Source organism: Phyllobates terribilis, unplaced genomic scaffold, assembly GCF_046119375.1.
Source record: "Phyllobates terribilis strain yellow unplaced genomic scaffold, ASM4611937v1 Scaffold_1__5_contigs__length_1240528914, whole genome shotgun sequence".
NCBI classification, from domain to species: domain Eukaryota; kingdom Metazoa; phylum Chordata; class Amphibia; order Anura; family Dendrobatidae; genus Phyllobates; species Phyllobates terribilis.
In genome coordinates, this window is record NW_027362761.1 from 35631743 (window position 1) to 35652416 (window position 20674).

Genomic DNA, 20674 nt, shown 5'->3' on the forward strand with positions numbered 1-20674 from the left:
CAAGGCGCGTGGCAAGGGACGTGGAAGTGGACGTTCTGGTGATGGTGCGTGCAGAGGACGGGGCCGTGGCCAAGGTGAAAATGTGCCACAACCAACAGCCACATCTTCTCGCTCCCACTTCTTGACCGAATTACTAGGGAAGCACAGAACAACACCAGTATTGTGAACTGATCAGTGTGAACAGGTTATTAATTGGATAGCAGATAATACTTCCAGTTACCTGGGCACCACCACCTGCGGCCTGTATTCCACACGGTCGACTCTTAGTAGCCGTGAGTCTCGACCGCATGCTCCTTCCTCCCACCATGCCGAGTGTCGTCAGACAGCAACTGATCCCACACTTGGACACTCTGAAGAGCTGTTCACTGGTCCATTTCCAGATTTGTGTCCCTCGCCTGCTCCCCTTGAAGTGGTGGAAGAGGAGATCCCATGGAGCGATGCCCAAATATTTGAACAGCCACGGCCACAGGAAGTCGACGCTGGCAATTTGTCACAAGAGGTGGACGATGACGAGACACAATTGCCAGGAAGTGAGGAGGAGGATCGTGGTGCGCAAGTGGAAGAGGAGGAGGTGGTGGATGATCTAGTAACTGACCCAACGTGGCAGGAGGACATGCAGAGTGAGGCCAGCAGAACACAGGGGGAGGGAGGCAGAGTACCCCAACAGGCAGGAAGAAGCAGTGTGGTGGCAGCACACAGAAGGCGGGCAACCGTTCCCCGTAACACCAACACGAGGGACGTTGCCAGTACAACTGGTAGGTCTTCCAGAGTCTGGAATTTTTTTAAAGACTCTGCTGATAACCCCAAAAAGGCCATTTGTACCACCTGCAATGCCAGCATCAGCAGGGGTGACAAAACTACCAGCCTGACCACCACCAGCATGATCAGGCACATGGCAGCAAAGCACCCGACTTTGTGGGGCGAACCCCAGGGTCCACGACCAGTGTCAGCAGGTGTCACCACTGCTTCTTCCACGGTTGTGCGTGCAATAGAACCCCCTGTTGTGTGTGCAAGGCAATCCCCTGTCCATACTGCATGCAAAGATGCCCCCTCCTCTCAGTCTTCACTTGTTATGGCAGTTTCTCAAGAAACAGCATCAACGTCCACGTCCACGTCCCACCGCAGCGTTCAACTGTCCATATCCCAGACCTTTGAACGAAAGCGGAAATTCGCAGCTAACGCCCCACAGGCCACAGTCCTAAATTGCACATTTCACGACTGATTGCGTTGGAAATGCTGCCTTTTAGGCTGGTGGAGACGGAATCCTTCCACAACCTTATCGCGGTGGCCGTCCCTCGGTACTCAGTCCCCAGCTGACACTATTTTGCCCGGTGTGCCATCCCCGCACTACACAAGCACGTGTCCCAAAACATCTGCCGTGCCCTCAACAACGCAGTTACTGAGAGAGTCCACCTGACAACGGACACGTGGACAAGTGCTTGTGGCCAGGGACGGTACATCTCCCTGACGGCACACTGGGTAAACATAGTGGAAGACGGGACCCAGTCGGACCTTGGGACGGAACACATCCTCCCCACACCGAGGATTGCGGGCCCTATGTCAGTCAGAGTTGCCCCCACAGTGTACAGCTCCTGTGCATCATCCTCCTCCTCATGTTCAGCCTCCATCTCAGATATCACCACATACAAGCTGGAACCACTGCAGTACTGCCTCCGCCAAGCGGCAACAGGCTGTGCTGAAGCTCCTAAGCTTAGGTGAGAAACCTCACACTGCTTGTGAGTTGTGGACAGCTGTGAAAGAGCAGGCAGATCTGTGACTGAGACCGCTGAACCTACATCCAGGCATGGTCGTGTGTGACAATGGCCGTAACCTGGTGGCAGCTCTGAGGCGAGCAAGATCACACACGTACCATGCCTGGCTCATGTGCTTAACCTCGTGGTTCAGCAGTTTCTTAAATCGTACCCCGAGTTGCCAGATCTGCTCGTCAAAGTACGCTGCCTGTTAGCTCATTTTCGCAGGTTGGCTACAGCTTCCGCCGCCCTTGCTGTGTTGCAGCAGCGTTTGCAGCTTCCGTCACACCGACTGGTGTGTGATGTCCCCACACGTTGGAACTCTACCCTCCACATGTTGCAAAGGATTTGTGAGCAGAAGAGAGCAGTTGTGGAGTACCAGCTGCAACAAGGCCGTCGATATTCAGGTCTGACTCCACACATAAGACCTCAGGAGTGGACCTGGATGTCTGACATCTGTACCATCTTGACAAATTTTGAGGAGTCCACCCAGATGGTGAGTGGCGATGACGTCATCATTAGCGTCAGCATTCCACTTGTCTGTCTTTTGCAACCCTCTCTGCAGAGAATTAAAGAGGAGGCATTGCAGCCAGAGTATGATGAGATGGATCAAGAAGCCGTAGCGGTCGATTACACACAGCCCACCCTCATCTCATCCCAACATGCATTGGGGGACAATGAGGGAGAGGAGGAGGAGGAGGAGGAAGAACAGGAGCTTGTATCATGCGCTGTAGACGGTAGTACCTGTACAACTGTCATACCGTTGGTTTAGCGTGGGTGGCCTGAGGACAGGGGGGAGGAGAATGAGGAGGAGGAGAGCATGGTCAGTCATCATCTTGGTGAGGACACGGAAGTCTTGCCCGTTACCAGTCTGGCACGCATGGCTGACTTTATGTTACGCTGCCTAAACCGTGACCCTCGCTTTGTCAAAATGTTGGGTGACAGTCATTACTGGTTGGTGACACTTTTAGACCCCCGCTACAAGGAGAACTTTCACTCTCTTATTCCTGAGGTGGAGAGGTCTACAAAAATGGGGCAGTACCAGAAGGCCCTTGCTGCAGAACTGTTAAAACAAGTTCCCATCTGAACACGCTAGCGGCAGAGGTCACAGTTCGTTGACCAACCAAGGTGTACAAGCGAGAGAGAGGCAACTCCAATCCGGGAAGAGGCAGGGGAACACTGTCAACGTTCTGGGACAGTTTTCTGAGACACGCCCAGCTTACAGGCCCTGAGGCACGGGGTACTCTCACAAGGAGTGGAAAGTTTCAAAAGATGGTGAGGGAGCACCTTGCCGACCGTACCAGCGTCCTCCGTGATTCCTCTGTGTGCCTTTTAATTTTTGGGTATCCAAGCTGGACACTTGGAATGAACTCGCTCTGTACGCCTTGGAGGTCCTGGCCTGCCCTGCCGCTAGCGTGTTGTCGGAGCGTGTTTTTAGTGCCGCTGGGGGAATTATAACTGATAAGCGCACTCGCCTGTCAACTGACAATGCTGACAAGCTGACCCTTATCAAAATGAACAAGGGCTGGATTGGGCCAGACTTCTCATCCCCACCAAACGACAGCAGAGTAACATAAAGTCAAATCCACTGTGTTTTTTCGGGAGGTGTATTCACATGCACCGCTTCACACCCACACATGGGTATACGCTTCCTCATTTCGGCTGTTTTGTGTTCTTCTCCTTATCCTCAGCCTCCACCACCACTATACCACCAGGGTGACCGTGGTCCGTGTTGCAATTATTGAAAGTTCCTCCGTCCTTATTTTTGTCAGCTTTTGCTTGGAAGGCATAAGCAAAGACTGTGGGAGACCCACTCCCCAATAATGGGAATAATAATTTTAAGATGCTGTACTGTATGGCTCTTGTAAGGGGCATTGCAAGTTCCTCCGTCCTAATTTTTGGCAGCTTTTGCTCGGAAGGCATCAGCAAATAGTATGGGAGACCCACTCCCCAATCATGGCAATAATGTTTGTAATATGCTGTACTGCACGGCTCTTGTAAGGGGCATTGCAAGTTCCTCCGTCCTAATTTTTGGCAGCTTTTGCTTGGAAGGCATAAGCAAAGACTATGGGAGACCCACTCCCCAATAATGGGAATAATGTTTGTAATATGCTGTACTGCATGGCTCTTGTAAGGGGCATTGCAAGTTCCTCCGTCCTAATTTTTGGCAGCTTTTGCTTGGAAGGCATAAGCAAATACTATGGGAGACACACTCCGCAATAATGGGAATAATGTTTTTAAGATGCTGTACTGTATGGCTCTTGTAAGGGGCAATAAAAGCGTCTTGTTAAGCTACTGTGACCTCCACCACTTTTCCGAGGGGCATTAAAAGCGTCTTGTTAAGCTACTGGGACCTCCACGTCTCTTCTGAGGGGCATTGAAATCGTCTTGTTAAGCTACTGGGACCACCACGTCTCTTCTGAGGGGCATTAAAAGCGTCTTGCTAAGCTATTGGGACCTCCACGTCTCTTCTGAGGGGCATTAAAAGCATCTTGTTAAGCTACTGTGACCTCCACCACTTTTCCGAGGGGCATTAAAAGCGTCTTGTTAAGCTACTGGGACCTCCACGTCTCTTCTGAGGGGCATTGAAATCGTCCTGTTAAGCTACTGGGACCTCCACGTCTCTTCTGAGGGGCATTAAAAGCGTCTTGTTAAGCTACTGGGACCTCCACGTCTCTTCTGAGGGGCATTAAAAGCGTCTTGTTAAGCTACTGGGACCTCCAGGTCTCTTCTGAGGGGCATTAAAAGCGTCTTGTTAAGCTACTGTGACCTCCACCACTTTTCCGAGGGGCTTTAAAAGCGTCTTGTTAAGCTACTGTGACCTCCACCACTTTTCCGAGGGGCATTAAAAGCGTCTTGTTAAGCTACTGGGACCTCCACGTCTCTTCTGAGGGGCATTAAAAGTGTCTTGTTAAGCTACTGGGACCTCCATGTCTCTTCTGACGGGCATTAAAAGCGTCTTGTTAAGCTACTGCAACCTCCACGTCTCTTCTGAGGGGCATTAAAGCATCTTGTTAAGCTACTGGGACCTCCACCACTTTTCCGAGGGGCATTAAAAGCGTCTTGTTAAGCTACTGGGACCTCCACGTCTCTTCTGAGGGGCATTAAAAGCGTCTTATTAAGCTACTGCGACCTCCACCACTTTTCCGAAGGGCAATAAATGCGTCTTGTTAAGCTACAGGGACCTCCACGTCTCTTCTGAGGGGCATTAAAAGCGTTTTGTTAAGCTACTGGGACCTCCACGTCTCTTCTGAGGGGTATTAAATGCGTCTTGTTAAGCTACTGGGACCTCCACCACTTTTCCGAGGGGCATTAAAACTGTCTTGCTAAGCTACTGGGACCTCCACATCTCTTCTGAGGGGCATTAAAACATCTTGTTAAGCTACTGGGACCTCCACCACTTTTCCGAGGGGCATTAAAAGCGTCTTGTTAAGCTACTGGGACCTCCACGTCTCTTCTGAGGGGCATTAAAAGCGTCTTATTAAGCTACTGCGACCTCCACCACTTTTCCGAGGGGCAATAAATGCGTCTTGTTAAGCTACTGGGACCTCCACTTCTCTTCTGAGGGGCATTAAAAGCGTTTTGTTAAGCTACTGGGACCTCCACGTCTCTTCTGAGGGGTATTAAAAGCGTCTTGTTAAGCTACTGGGACCTCCACCACTTTTCCGAGGGGCATTAAAACTGTCTTGTTAAGCTACTGGAACCTCCACGTCTCTTCTGAGGGGCATTAAAAGCGTCTTGTTAAGCTACTGTGACCTCCACCACTTTTCCGAGGGGCATTAAAAGCGTCTTGTTAAGCTACTGGGACCTCCACGTCTCTTCTGAGGGGCATTAAAAGCGTCTTGTTAAGCTACTGGGTCCTCCACGTCTCTTCTGAGGGGCATTAAAAGCGTCTTGTTAAGCTACTGGGACCTCCACGTCTTTTCTGAGGTGCATTAAAAGCGTCTTGTTAAGCTACTGGGACCTCCACGTCTCTTCTGAGGGGCATTAAAAGCGTCTTGTTAAGCTACTGGGTCCTCCACGTCTCTTCCAAGGGGCATTCAAACCGTCTTGTTAAGCTACTGCGACCTCCACGTCTTTTCTGAGGGGCATTAAAACAGTCTTGTTAAGCTACTGTGACCTCCACGTCTCTTCAAAGGGGCATTATAACCGTCTTCTTAAGCCCCTCTGAACTCCACAGCTCTTCCAAAGGGCATTGAAATGTTTTTTTTAATTACCTCTAAAGTCCACGACTCTTCCAACGGGCATTGCATTTCCTCCTAATTTTAGTCAGCTTTTGCTTTTCAATGAAAAGGCGAAAACTAAGGGAGACCCACTCCCCAATAATGGGTAGAAGGTTTTTAGTATGCTGTAATCCACATCTGTTTCAAGGGGCATTGCAGTTCCTCATAATTTTTGGAAAGCCTTCCATTCACTGCTTAGGCCAACAGTGTACAGGAGACCCAGTTGCTATAAATGGAAAAAACGGTTTAGTTAAGGCCCTCTGACCTCCATGTCATTTCCAAGGGGCATTGGAGTGCCTCAAAATTTTTGGTAGGCATTGCACTCACTGTATGCCCTATAACTGTGTAGCCGAACCGCTCATTTTGTTACAGAAACATATCCTACAAGACATATGTGGTTGACTGGCCTGATATTGATGTGAATGGTCCCTGTTCCTCCTGCTCTTTCTCCTTTGCCACTACCTCATCCATCATGTATCACCTGAAGCTTTATTTTAACGGGAGTCATAGAACTGGGATAGTAGCAGGAATACATCCAGCAATCCTCGGAGGAGGTAGGATATGCGCCAAAACGCTGACCACCTCAGGCCTAGCCGCTACTATATACATGCGCTTGCATTCCAAGAAAACAAAGCAGATACTAACTTGTATCATCATCATCATGCTCCTCACCTTGGCACTCTCAACTCCCCTGATGGAGAAGGCAGGGCCCACCGGAGGAGTCTGGTTCTCTGGTGGGCTCGTCCAATGCTGCCCTAAAGCAGGCCGGGCTAAGAAAAGTGTGTGGGGGATGTTCCAAAAAGAAATAGGGACAGCTGGGGACCGTTTATGGACACCCGGCTGCCCCCAGGCGGCTGGGGACCGTGTGTGGACACCCGGCCGCGGGGCGGCTGGGGACCGAGTATGGACACCCGGCCGCCCCCTGGCGGCTGGGGACCGAGTGTGGACATGTGGCGCCACTGAGGGTTCTACCGCCACAGGAATGCTGCACTTCTTTAATGGAGTGTGGAGTTCCTCCTCTGAGGTAAGGCCAGTGTGATGGTAGTTACCTAGCCTTTTGCATCCAACACCACATTTCCACCAGAGGGAGCTAGTATGCACTAGGTGCTGCTCCCCTGGTTACAGGGTGACTTGGGAACACAAAGTGGTAGGAACCAGTTAGTGGGTGTGGGTGGAGGAACAGTTAGTTAGTGACACTTCTAATTTCATATTTAATAGAATGCCATCTTTGATCTTGGTCTTCTGTTCTTCGGTTGGTCTCTGGCAGTCTTTCTGTCAGGTGGTCGTACTGTGCTGTCAAAATACTGTGTGTAAAGTGACTTCCCTCCGGGAGCGCAGATCCTGTGTGGGCCTGCACCCGTTTGGGACACAGCCCTCGTACCCCGATCTATGGGACGAGAGGAAGGTTGCAGACAAGGAATGTCTCAACCCGGCCAAGCACCAGGATCAAGAAGGCCCGGGAGCTTTAGAGTGTGGCTCCCTAGCAAATGGGTCCCGGGGAGGATGCAGACGGAGCGGAGCACGCCACCTGTCCTCGCCTACCTGATCTATTCAGAGGGATTCCGGCTGCAAGAGGGGTACCGGCCCCCGACACTCGACTTCATACTCTATGTCCAGGACGGGAAAGCCCGGTTAGGCCCTGAGGATCCCGCCGGGCTTCGGATGGAGAGGAATTGCCACCCGAGCCCTACACCTGAGAGGAGCTCAGAGGGAGACCCGGCCTATCTACACACGCACAGATGGGAAAGGGTAAAGTCTGTAGTGCAGGAACACTCTGGTGTAGGGATGCTACCTCACACTGGACTTCCTTGGAGGTAGTCGGACCCCCGTCCCTGGTGGCCGCAGGACTCCGCGAGGAGCAGGGAGAAGCCTTGCGCTGCTTGAAAGAACTGTGAGTAAAGCCTTGGAAGTTCACCCCTATGGCCTCCGGACTGTTCATTACGCGCCATACCACGCGACGGGGTGCCCGTACTCTTCCCGCACTACTAACCCCCCCCCCTCTATCCTGCCTTGCCTGCCCTGAGGCCGCGCTCCGCCTGTGGGGAGCAGCGAGAACTTTAGCCGCCATGACACCGGGCCTCAGCGGACTGTAGCGGCGCTGGTGGCGCATCACCAGACACCACAAGTGGCGTAGTCGACAATTACCACTCAACCCGGAAAGCCCTAACATAATTTTTAATGTGACGGCCCTGGGCACGGAACGGGTCTAGGCCACGGCTGCATCCCCCCTCAACATCTGACCCGGCTCCGAGTATCCCCCATCTTCCCAGGGCAGGGCTTGCGAGCGTCACAGACACCCGGCCGCCGGGCGGCTGGGGACTGAGTATGGATTCCAGGCCGCCAACGCAGCCATGACGTGGTGGCCAGATTCCGCCTCCACATGCCTTAAAGGCCCAATTTCAAGTGCAAGCAAGCAGTATGGTATTGCAGCCTGGGGGTGGGTGGGTGGTTGGCTGCATATTTGCGCTTGCATTGCAAGGAATGGGGGAGGTACAATTAAACAGTGCCCTGGGACAAAAACTTGCACGGGGATAGTTGCAAGTCTGCATCTTCTGATGCGGCAAGGATGACTTCTGAAGGGCACACCTTTAGGCAGTGATCTGGGTGTCAGAGATGCTTCCAGGGGTCTTCCCCATGCTGTTCCCATGTCTTTTCAGCACTGTATGCATGTGTCACACAGCACATGGCCAGATAAGGTTGTAAAATGTTAAAATGACATTTCCCGGTGAATGCATTTGTCACGGTTGAAAGCAATATAAAAGTGCAAAAACGCATAAAAAATGCTACTTGTGAACATAGCACAAGGTGTGGAGGAGTATTTTTTTGGGGGGGTTATTTATTTTACCTTATACACAAGTCTTTACCCTGGAAAGGAACTTCCTTAACATATTTCACAGGAAAGCAGTTTCAGTTTCGTTTTTGAACATTTTATTGTGAGCCCTTAAAAGTGGCTTAATACCTCTGACCACGTTGTTGACAGCAGTGACCTGGGGGTCAGAAATGCTTCCTGGGGCGATCCCCATGCTGTCCCCATGTCATTTGAGCACTGTCACTATCGTTTTGGGCACTTGTTAGGCTTTTAAAAGACTGCCGAATGCCGCTGCAAAAATGCTCGGGTCTCCCATAGACTAACATTGGGCTCGTTGCTCGGGTCGAGCACCCGAGTATCACGGTGAGCTCGGCCCGAGCATTTTAGTGCTCGCTCAACACTAGTCACTGTTTTAAGATTGCTTTTCTAATAAATCAGATTTTTTTATGCAACTCTATGAGTGACGGATTTTTTCCTCACTGAGTACATGGAGTGGTATCCTATCCTGGCACCATATTTTTATACAGAGTGACGTACATCCTATTTACATACCGCAGTCCTCGGGGTTCCAGCCACATTTTGCTGGCTGCCAGCTGTTTAAATGCCCACTTACACTGCGAGCATGAGCACGCAGTGTTCACTACTGAACACTGCGTATACATGCATTGAAGGATTACTTCCTCACACTGGCCAGTGCCAGTACGAGGACGTACTTTCTGGGCAGAGTTAGCGCACAATGTGCTCCCGTCTCACAGATGAAGAGAGCATTGGCAGCCTCACTGTCCTCAGTTATATCTATGCCCTCAGTCCTCCCAGTGATGTATATGCACCCAGACCCCAGTGATGTATATGCCCCTCAGCCCTACCAGTAATGTATATGCCCTCCACCCCTCCCCAGTGATATATTTGCACCCATACTTCAATGATGTACAGTACAGACCAAAAGTTTGGACACACATTCTCATCTAAAGATTTTTCGGTATTTTCATGACTATGAAAATTGTACATTCACACTGAAGGCATCAAAACTATGAATTTACACATGTGGAATTATATACTTAACAAAAAAGTGTGAAACAACTGAAAATATGTCTTATATTCTAGGTTCTTCAAAGTAGCCACCTTTTGCTTTGATGACTGCTTTGCACACTCTTGGCATTCTCTTGATGAGCTTCAAGAGGTAGTCACCGGAAATGGTTTTCACTTCACAGGTGTGCCCTGTCAGGTTTAATAAGTGGGATTTCTTGCCTTATATAAACTTATCCTCAGAAGCAGAGGTGACTCTTGGTCTTCCTTTCCTGGGGCGGTCCTCATGTGAGCCAGTTTCTTTGTAGCGCTTGATGGTTTTTGCAACTGCACTTGGGGACGCATTCAAAGTTTTTCCAATTTTTCGGACTGACTGACCTTCATTTCTTAAAGTAATGATGGCCACTCGTTTTTCTTTACTTAGCTGCTTTTTTCTTGCCATAATACAAATTCTAACAGTCTATTCAGTAGGACTATTAGCTGTGTTTCCACCAGACTTCTGCACAACACAACTGATGGTCCCAACCCCATTTATAAGGCAAGAAATCCCACTTATTAAGCCTGACAGGGCACACCTGTGAAGTGAAGACCATTTCCGGTGACTACCTCTTGAAGCTCATCAAGAGAATGCCAAGAGTGTGCAAAGCAGTCATCAAAACAAAAGGTGGCTACTTTGAAGAGCGTAGAATATAAGACATATTTTCAGTTGTTTCACACTTTTTTGTTAAGTATATAATTCCACATGTGTTAATTCATAGTTTTGATGCCTTCAGTGTGAATGTACAATTTTCATAGTCATAAAAATACAGAAAAATCTTTAAATGAGAAGCTGTGTCCAAACTTTTGGTCTGTACTGTATATATTTTAAAAAGTCTGGTATACACCAGTAAATTATAACTGTGGTTTTGCTGTTCCACGGTAAAAAATCTCTATTATCCTGCTTTTGGCATTTTTTTCCGTAAAAAATAAATAGTGTCTCCTAATTGTTCAGACACAAATACAGTTATATGAAAAAGTTTGGGCACCCCTATTAATCTTAAGCTTTTTGTTTTATTAAAATTGGTGTTTTTGCAACAGCTATTTCAGTTTGATATATGTAATAACTGTTGGACACAGTAATGTTTCTGCTTTGAAATAAGGTTTATTGTACTAACAGAAAATGTGCAATCTGCATTCAAACAAAATTTGACAGGTGCATAAGTATGGGCACCTCACCAGAAAAGTGACATTAATATTTAGTAGATCCTCCTTTTCCAAAAATAACAGCCTCTAGTCGCTTCCTGTAGCGTTTAATGAGTTCCTGGATCCTGGATGAAGGTATTTTTGACCATTCCTCTTTACAAAACAATTCCAGTTCAGTTAAGTTTGATGGTCGCCGAGCATGGACAGCCCTCTTCAAATGATCCCACAGATGTTCAATGATATTCAGGTCTGGGGACTGGGATGGCCATTCCAGAACATTGTAATTGTTCCTCTGCATGAATGCCTGCATCTTTTTGCTAGTGTGAACATGCTCCTATTTCTTGCATGCGTACCATCTTAGACCTCAGTTCACATTGCTTGGTTTTTTGTCTTGTTTGCATTCTGTGCAAATTAGGGGTGTGGCATCCCCCTTGTTGAGCTCATTAGTATATACAGTGCCTACAAGTAGTATTCAACCCCCTGCAGATTTAGCTGGTTTGATAAGATGCAAATAAGTTAGAGCCTTCAAACTGCAAACGAGAGTAGGTTTTATGAACAGAAGCATAAATCTTACAAACCAAAAAGTTATGTTGCTCAGTTGAATTTTATTAAATTTTAAACATAAAAGTGTGGGTCAATTATTATACAACCCCTATGTTTAATATTTTGTGGAATAACCCTTGTTTGCAATTACAGCTAATAATCGTCTTTTATAAGACCTGATCAGGCCGGCACAGGTCTGTGGAGTTATCTTGGCCCACTCCTCCATGCAGATCTTCTCCAAGTTATCTAGGTTCTTTGGGTGTCTCATGTGGACTTTATTCTTGAGCTCCTTCCACAAGTTTTCAATTGAGTTAAGGTCAGGAGACTGACTAGGCCACTCCAACACCTTGACTTTTTCCCTCTTGAACCAGGCCTTGGTTTTCTTGGCTGTGTGCTTTGGGTCGTTGTCTTGTTGGAAGATGAAATTACGACCCATCTTAAGATCCTTGATGGAGGAGCGGAGGTTCTTGGCCAAAATCTCCAGGTAGGCCGTGCTATCCATCTTCCCATGGATGCGGACCAGATGGCCAGGCCCCTTGGCAGAGAAACAGCCCCACAGCATGATGCTGCCACCACCATGCTTGACTGTAGGGATGGTATTCTTGGGGTCGTATGCAGTGCCATCCAGTCTCCAAACGTCACGTGTGTGGTTGGCACCAAAGATCTCGATCTTGGTCTCATCAGACCATAGAACCTTGAACCAGTCTGTCTCAGAGTCCTCCAAGTGATCATGAGCAAACTGTAGACGAGCCTTGACATGACGCCTTGAAAGTAAAGGTACCTTACGGGCTCCTCTGGAACGGAGACCATTGCGGTGGAGTACGTTACTTATGGTATTGACTGAAACCAATGTCCCCACTGCCATGAGATCTTCCCAGAGCTCCTTCCTTGTTGTCCTTGGGTTAGCCTTGACTCTTTGGACAAGCCTGGCCTCGGCACGGGAGGACCCTTTCAAAGGCTGTCCTGGCCGTGGAAGGCTAACAGTAGTTCCTTAAGCCTTCCACTTACGGATGATGCTCCCAACAGTGGAGACAGGTAGGCCCAACTCCTTGGAAAGGGTTTTGTACCCCTTGCCAGCCTTGTGACCCTCCACGATCTTGTCTTTGATGGCCTTGGAATGCTCCTTTGTCTTTCCCATGTTGACCATGTCTGAGTGCTGTTCACAAGTTTGGGGAGGGTCTTAAATAGTCAGAAAAGGCTGGTAAAAGAGATCTTTAATCCACACATGTGAAGCTCATTATTCTTGGTGCCTGAACTACTTCTTAATACTTTTGAGGGACCAAACAGAATTCTTGTGGTTTGAGGGGTTGAATAATAAATGACACTCTGAATTAACTTTTAACGTTTTTAAAACAAAAAAAAACAAAACAAAAACAAAATTTGCTGCAGTGCATTTCCCACTTCCAGTCTGATCTACAGTACAAATGTCACAATGCCAAGTTAATTCCGCATGTGTCAACCAGCTAAATCTGCAGGGGGTTGAATACTACTTGTAGGCACTGTATGTAGCTTACCACGGGCTTAGGTGGTCTGATATTGGGACCCGGTTCTATTTGTCTACCCTTTTACATGCATTACTTCAACTTTGATATACAGTAAGGTTTCTAATATAGACAGTGTAGGACCGTCCCAATTTAGGATCACCTTGTCGCTGGTGGGACGGCTTGTATACTTTTTTTGATCAAAAATAGTTCACTAAGTACCCTATATTTCATATGCAACTTTGCTTTACATTTATATATAATGATGGTAGGGTATGAGATATATTTTTTGTCTTTTGTAGGTTTTGCATCTTTTTGCTAGTGTGAACATGCTCCTATTTCTTGCATGTGTACCATCTTAGACCACAGTTCACATTGCTTGGTTTTTTATGAATGCCTGAGTAGATTTGGAGCGGTGTTTTGGATCATTGTCTTGCTGAAAGATCCATCCCCTGCGTAACTTCAACTTTATCACTGATTCTTGAACATTATTGTCAAGAATCTGCTGATACTGAGTGGAATCCATGCGTCCCTCAACTTTAACAAGATTCCCGGTGCCGGCATTGGCCACACAGCCCCAAAGCATGATGGAACCTCCACCAAATTGTACTGTGGGTAGCAAGTGTTTTTCTTGGAATGCTGTGTTTTTTTGCCGCCATGCATAACGCCTTTTTGTATGACCAAACAACTCAATCTTGGTTTCATCAGTCCACAGAACCTTCTTCCAAAAAGAAATTGGCTTCTCCAAATGTGCTTTTGCATACCTCAGCCGACTCTGTTTGTGGCGTGCTTGCAGAAACGGCTTCTTTCGCATCACTCTCCCATACAGCTTCTCCTTGTGCAAAGTGCGTTGTATAGTTGACCGATGTACAGTGACACCATCTGCAGCAAGTTGATGCTGCAGCTCTCTGGAGGTGGTCTGAGGATTGTCCTTGACTGATCTCACCATTCTTCTTCTCTGCCTTTCTGATGTTTTTCTTGGCCTGCCACTTCTGGCCTTAACAAGAACTGTCCCTGTGTTACTATGTTCCTCACAGTGGAAACTGACAGGTTAAATCTCTGAGACAGCTTTTTGTATCCTTCCCCTGAACAGCTATGTTGAATAATCTTTGTTTTCAGATCATTTGACAGTCGTTTTGAGGAGCCCATGATGCCACTCTTCAGAGGAGATTCAAACAGGAGAACAACTTGCAAGTGGCCACTTTAAGTAGCTTTTCTCATGATTGCATACACCTGGTTATGAAGTTCAAAGCTCAATGAGGTTACAAAACCAAAAAAAGTGCTTTAGTAAGTCAGTAAAAAGTAGGTAGGAGTATTTAAAACAAGAAAATGATAAGGGTGCCCATACTTATGCACCTGTCAAATATTGTTTGAATGCAGATTGCACATTTTCTGTTAGTACAATAAACCTCATTTCAAGGCAGAAACATTACTGCGTCCAACAGTTATTACATATATCAAACTGAAATAGCTGTTGCAAAAGCACCAATTTTTATAAAACATTAAGCTTAAGATTAATAGGGGTGCCCAAACTTTTTCATATAACTATATATCTGTTGAAAATAGTCTGGTGTAGGAACGAGATATACAAGTGTGATTTTGCAGTTCCACGATTTAAACCTTTGTATTATCCACTTTTGGGCCATTTGTATCTAAAAAAAAACAGTTTGAGTGTGTGGCTCACTGTTCAGCCGCAAATATTTATATTTAAAAAAGTCTGGTATACATACACCAGTAAATTATAACTGTGGTTTTGCTGTTCCACGGTAAGAAATCTCTATTATTCAGCTTTAGGTATTTTTTCCGTAAAGAAAAACAGTAATATTTTCTCCCTGATTGTTCAGATTGTTTAAAAGAGTTGGGTGTAGGCCAGAGAAATAGAACTGTGGTTTTCCTCTTCCACGGTTCTAATCTACTTTTTATTACTCTTTTTCCATTGATAGTGCGAGTGCAAGCTATTTTACATACTTTACAATGGGCAAGGCGCGTGGCAAGGGACGTGGAAGTGGACGTTCTGGTGATGGTGCGTGCAGAGGACGGGGCCGTGGCCAAGGTGAAAATGTGCCACAACCAACAGCCACATCTTCTCGCTCCCACTTCTTGACCGAATTACTAGGGAAGCACAGAACAACACCAGTATTGCGAACTGATCAGTGTGAACAGGTTATTAATTGGATAGCAGATAATACTTCCAGTTACCTGGGCACCACCACCTCCGGCCTGTCTTCCACACGGTCGACTCTTAGTAACCGTAAGTCTCGACCGCATACTCCTCCTCACCCTGATGCTCCTTCCTCCCACCATGCCGAGTGTCGTCAGACAGCAACTGATCCCACACTTGGACACTCTGAAGAGCTGTTCACTGGTCCATTTCCAGATTTGTGCCCCTCGCCTGCTCCGCTTGAAGTGGTGGAAGAGGAGATCCCATGTAGCGATGCCCAAATATTTGAACAGCCACGGCCAAAGGAAGTCGACGCTGGCAATTTGTCACAAGAGGTGGACAATGACGAGACACAATTGCCAGGAAGTGAGGAGGAGGATCGTGGTGCGCAAGTGGAAGAGGAGGAGGTGGTGGATGATCTAGTAACTGACCCAACGTGGCAGGAGGACATGCAGAGTGAGGCCAGCAGCACACAGGGGGAGGGAGACAGAGTACCCCAACAGGCAGGAAGAAGCAGTGTGGTGGCCGCACACAGAAGGCGGGCAACCGTTCCCCGTAACACCAACACGAGGAACGTTGCCAGTACAACCGGTAGGTCTTCCAGAGTCTGGAATTTTTTTAAAGACTCTGCTGATAACCCCAAAAAGGCCATTTGTACCACCTGCCATGCCAGCATCAGCAGGGGTGACAAAACTACCAGCCTGACCACCACCAGCATGATCAGGCACATGGCAGCAAAGCACCCGACTTTGTGGGGTGAACCCCAGGGTCCACGACCAGTGTCAGCAGGTGTCACCACTGCTTCTTCCACTGTTGTGCGTGCAATAGAACCCCCTGTTGTGTGTGCAAGGCAATCCCCTGTCCATACTGCATGCAAAGATGCCCCCTCCTCTCAGTCTTCACTTGTTATGGCAGTTTCTCGAGAAACAGCATCAACGTCCACATCCACGTCCCACCGCAGCGTTCAATTGTCCATATCCCAGACCTTTGAACGAAAGCGGAAATTCGCAGCTAACGCCCCACAGGCCACAGTCCTAAATTCGCACATTTCACGACTGATTGCGTTGGAAATGCTGCCTTTTAGGCTGGTGGAGACGGAATCCTTCCGCAACCTTATGGCGGTGGCCATCCCTCGGTACTCGGGCCCCAGCCGACACTATTTTGCCCGGTGTGCCATCCCCGCACTACACAAACACGTGTCCCAAAACATCTGCCGTGCCCTCAACAATGCAGTTACTGAGAGAGTCCACCTGACAACGGACACGTGGACAAGTGCTTGTGGCCAGGGACGGTACATCTCCCTGACGGCACACTAGGTAAGCATAGTGGAAGCCGGGACCCAGTTGGACCTTGGGACGGAACACATCCTCCCCACACCGAGGATTGCGGGCCCTATGTCAGTCAGAGTTGCCCCCACAGTGTACAGCTCCTGCGCATCATCCTCCTCCTCCTCCTCATGTTCAGCCTCCATCTCAGATATCACCACATACAAGCTGGAAGCACTGCAGTACTGCCTCCGCCAAGCGTCAACAGGCTGTGCTGAAACTCCTAAGCTTAGGTGAGAAACCTCACACTGCTTGTGAGTTGTGGACAGCTGTGAAAGAGCAGGCAGATCTGTGGCTAAGACCGCTGAACCTAGATCCAGGCATGGTCATGTGTGACAATGGGCGTAACCTGGTGGCAGCTCTGAGGCGAGGTGAGATCACACACGTACCATGCCTGACTCATGTGCTTAACCTCGTGGTTCAGCAGTTTCTTAAATCGTACCCCGAGTTGCCAGATCTGCTCGTCAAAGTATGCCGCCTGTCAGCTCATTTTCGCAAGTCGGCTACAGCTTCCGCCGCCCTTGCTGTGTTGCAGCAGCGTTTGCAGCTTCCGTCACACCGACTGGTGTGTGATGTCCCCACACGTTGGAACTCTACCCTCCACATGTTGCAAAGGATTTGTGAGCAGTTGTGGAGTACCAGCTGCAACAAGGCCGTCGATATTCAGGTCAGACTCCAAACATAAGATCTCAGAAGTGAACCTGGATGTCTGACATCTGTACCACCTTGACAAACCTTGAGGAGTCCACCCAGATGGTGAGTGGCGATGATGTCATCATTAGCGTCAGCATTCCACTTGTCTGTCTTTTGCAACGCTCTCTGCAGAGAATTAAAGAGGAGGCATTGCAGCCAGAGTATGATGAGATGGATCAAGAAGCCGTAGCGGTCGATTACACACAGCCCAGCCTCATCTCATCCCAACGTGCATTGGTGGACAATGAGGGAGAGGAGGAGGAGGAGGAGGAAGAACAGGAGCTTGTATCATGCGCTGTAGACGGTAGTACCTGTACAACTGTCATACCATTGGTTCAGCGTGGGTGGCCTGAGGACAGGGGGGAGGAGGAGGAGCAGAGCATGGTCAGTCGTCATCTTGGTGAGGACACGGAAGTCTTGCCCGTTACCAGTCTGGCACGCATGGCTGACTTTATGTTACGCTGCCTTAACCGTGACCCTCGCTTTGTCAAAATGTTGGGTGACAGCCATTACTGGTTGGTGACACTTTTAGACCCCCGTTACAAGGAGAACTTTCACTCTCTTATTCCTGAGGTGGAGAGGTCTACAAAAATGGGGCAGTACCAGAAGGCCCTTGCTGCAGAACTGTTAAAACAAGTTCCCGTCTGAACACGCTAACGGCAGAGGTCACAGTTCGTTGACCAACCAAGGCATACAAGCGAGAGAGCGGCAACTCCAATCCAGGAAGAGGCAGGGAACACTGTCAACGTTCTGGGACAGTTTTCTGAGACCCGCCCAGCTTACAGGCCCTGAGGCGAAGGGTACTCTCACAAGGAGTGGAAAGTTTCAAAAGATGGTGAGGGAGTACCTTGCCGACCGTACCAGCGTCCTCCGTGATTCCTCTGTGCCTTTTAATTATTGGGTATCCAAGCTGGACACTTGGAATGAACTCGCTCTGTACGCCTTGGAGGTTCTGGCCTGCCCTGCCGCTAGCATGTTATAGGAGCGTGTTTTTAGGGCCGCTGGGGGAATTATAACTGATAAGCGCACTCGCCTGTCAACTGACAATGCTGACAAGCTGACCCTTATCAAAATGAACAAGGGCTGGATTGGGCCAGACTTCTCATTACCACCAAATGACAGCAGAGTAACATAAAGTCAAATCCACTGTGTTTTTTCGGAAGGTGTATTCACATGCACCGCTTCACACCCACAAATGGGTATACGCTTCCTCATTTCGGTTGTTTTATGTTCTTCTTCTTATCCTCAGCCTCCACCACCACTATACCACCAGGGTGACCATGGTCCGTGTTGCCATTATTGAAAGTTCCTCCGTTCTTATTTTTGTCAGCTTTTGCTTGGAAGGCATAAGCAAAGACTGTGGGAGACCCACTCCCTAATAATGGGAATAATATTTTTAAGATGCTGTACTGTATGGCTCTTGTAAGGGGCATTGCAAGTTCCTCCGTCCTAATTTTTGGCAGCTTTTGCTTGGAAGGCATAAGCAAATACTATGGGAGACCCACTCCCCAATCATGGTAATAATGTTTGTAATATGCTGTACTGCATGGCTCTTGTAAGGGGCATTGCAAGTTCCTCTGTCCTAATTTTTGGCAGCTTTTGCTTGGAAGGTATAAGCAAAGACTATGGGAGACCCACTCCCCAATAATGGGAATAATGTTTGTAATATGCTGTACTGCATGGCTCTTGTAAGGGGCATTGCAAGTTCCTCCGTCCTAATTTTTGGCAGCATTTGCTTGGAAGGCATAAGCAAAGACTATGGGAGACCCACTCCCCAATAATGGGAATAATGTTTGTAATATGCTGTACTGCATGGCTCTTGTAAGGGGCATTGCAAGTTCCTCCGTCCTAATTTTTGGCAGCATTTGCTTGGAAGGCATAAGCAAATACTATGGGAGACACACTCCCCAATAATGGGAATAATGTTTTTAAGATGCTGTACTGTATGGCTCTTGTAAGGGGCAATAAAAGCGTCTTGTTAAGCTACTGTGACCTCCACCACTTTTCCGAGGGGCATTAAAAGCGTCTTGTTAAGCTACTGGGACCTCCACGTCTCTTCTGAGGGGCATTAAAAGTGCCTTATTAAGCTACTGGGACCTCCACGTCTCTTCTGAGGGGCATTAAAAGCGTCTTGTTAGGCTACTGGGACCTCCACGTCTCTTCTGAGGGGCGTTAAAAGCGTCTTGTTAAGCTACTGTGACCTCCACCACTTTTCCGAGGGGCATTAAAAGCATCTTGTTAAGCTACTGGGACCTCCACGTCTCTTCTGAGGGGCATTAAAAGCGTCTTGTTAAGCTACTGGGACCTCCACGTCTCTTCTGAGATGCATTAAAACCGTCTTGTTAAGCTACTGGGACCTCCACATGTCTTCTGAGGGGCATTAAAAGCGTCTTGTTAAGCTACTGGGACCTCCATGTCTCTTCTGAGGGGCATTAAAAGCGTCTTGTTAAGCTACTTGAACCTCCATATCTCTTCTGAGGGGCTTTAAAAGCATCTTGTTAAGCTACTGGGACCTCCACCACTTTTCCGAGGGGCATTAAAAGCATCTTGATAAGCTACTGAGACCTCCACGTCTCTTCTGAGGGGCATTAAAAGGATCTTGTTAAGCTACTGCGACCTCCACCACTTTTCCGAGGGGCATTAAATGCGTCTTGTTAAGCTACTGGGACCTCCACGTCTCTTCTGAGGGGCATTAAAAGCGTCTTGTTAAGCTACTGGGACCTCCACGTCTCTTCTGAGGGGCATTAAAAGCGTCTTGTTAAGCTACTGCGACCTCCACCACTTTTCCGAGGGGCATTAAAAGCGTCTTGTTAAGCCACTGGGACCACCACGTCTCTTCTGAGGGGCATTAAAAGCGTCTTGTTAAGCTCCTGTGACCTCCACCACTTTTCCGAGGGGCATTAAAACCGTCTTGTTAAGCTACTGGGACCTCCACGTCTCTTCCAAGGGGCATTCAAACCGTCTTGTTAAGCTACTGTGACCTTCACGTCTCTTCAAAGGGGCATTAAAAGCGTCTTCTTAAGCCACTCTGAACTCCACAGCTCTTCCAAAGGGCATTGAAATGTTGTTTTTAATTACCTCTAACCTCCACGACTCTTCCAACGGACATTGCATTTCCTCCTAATTTTAGTCAGCTTTTGCTTTTCAATGAAAAGGCGAAAACTAAGGGAGACCCACTCTCCAATAATGGGTAGAAGGTTTTTAGTACGCTGTAATCCATGTCTGTTTCAAGCGGCATTGCAGTTCCTCATAATTTTTGGAAAGCCTTCCATTCACTGCTTAGGCCAACAGTGTACAGGAGACCCAGTTGCTATAAATGGAAAAAACGGCTTAGTTAAGGCCCTCTGACCTCCATGTCATTTCCAAGGGGCATTGGAGTGCCTCAAAATTTTTGGTAGGCATTGCACTCACTGTATGCCCTAAAACTGTGTAGCCGAACCGCTCATTTTGTTACAGAAACATATCCTACAAGACATATGT